Below are 1497 nucleotides of genomic sequence, written 5' to 3'. Positions count from 1 at the left end.
CCCTTGCTGAGTTGAGCTTTTGCTTTGCCGAAAAATCTAAGCTCGGCGGCTCACATTTTGTTTTTTAAAAAGTTGCAGGTAGCCGTGTTGCTGACTAGGAATGATAATTCGAACTGTCAAAACCAAAAACCGTGGTTAACTGAACTGAATGGGGCGAAAAAAATCAAACTGATGGTGCAATGGGGCGGATATGGTATTTACGCCCTTGCCCCAAAACTAAACCGATTACCCATAAAAAAAAATAATAATAATTGAGCAATTGGTTATTGGACTTTCCACTATTTTTATCTAGCCCAAAATAAAATTCTGCCCAATATATTTATTATACCCAGCGGTCCAGCACTCTAGCCTAGTTACCATAACCCATAGTATTATAGTAATAGAAATTATAGAATCAGTTAAAGACGTAAACCCTACTCTACTCCACAGACCACGAACTCACATAGCCACAACAGCCATAGCTCCACGCCTGACGCCTCATCGCCTCTAGACAATTATCTTCACGACATCACCGGTTCACCCTACTACAAAAACGCACGCAGCCACTAGCTTCACTGCTCCTACCACTATTTGAGGTAACTGAATCATCTTCTTTTGCTTTTGCTGTTTTGCAAGACCAAAATCTAAAAAGCTTCATTTCTTGTTCTCTGTTTCATATTCATTTGTATTCTGACTGAATGTGGTGCCAAGTGAGTTGTAATTGAATCATCTTGTATGTGATTGCAAGTTGCTTCACATGAGAGAAATACTCTGGCGAAATGTTGGTGTTGCGGCTTGAGTTTTTCTGTATTTGAAGGAATTGAAGTACGTGCTTCTGCTTCAATTCAAGTTGGAGATACATCAACAAGTACACCAGTTACTTCACAAAGTCCAAGTTAGGTAAATGAAAATCCTATGCGTATAGATTTAAGTGATGATGAGGAGATGACTGAGGAAAATAGAAAATAGAAAAAGAAAATTGACCTCTTCAGTGTGGCAGCATTTTAAGCTACAGAGAATTAATAATGTGCCAAAAGCAATTTGCAAACAATGCAACAAACAGTTAGGGAGTGAGTCAAAAAATGGGACAAGTCATTTACATGCTCATTTAAATAGATGTCCTCTTCAAGGTCGGAAGGATGTCAAACAGATTTTTTGAATCAATTTAAAGAACCTGGTGGTAGGATTGCAATGAGAGCGTTTAATTTTGATCAAGAGAAAGGTAGGACGGAACTTGCAAATATGATCATCCTACACGAATATCCTCTTTCAATGGTTGAGCATATTGGGTTTAGAAAGTTTTGTAATACAATTCAACCATTATTTAAAGTTGTTTCTCGTAATACCATCAAGGCTAATATCTTGAAAATTTATGATTATGAGAGAACAAAAGTAATGGGCTTGTTAGAGAAGACCAATAGTAGAATAGCAGTCGCCATTGATTTGTGGACATCCAATCAAAAAAAGGGATTTATGGCTATCACTGCACATTACATAGATGATTCTTGGAGGCTTTAG

This window comes from Olea europaea, chromosome 11, assembly GCF_002742605.1.
Source record: "Olea europaea var. sylvestris chromosome 11, O_europaea_v1, whole genome shotgun sequence".
NCBI classification, from domain to species: Eukaryota; Viridiplantae; Streptophyta; class Magnoliopsida; order Lamiales; family Oleaceae; genus Olea; species Olea europaea.
Note: the sequence above shows the minus strand (reverse complement) of the source record.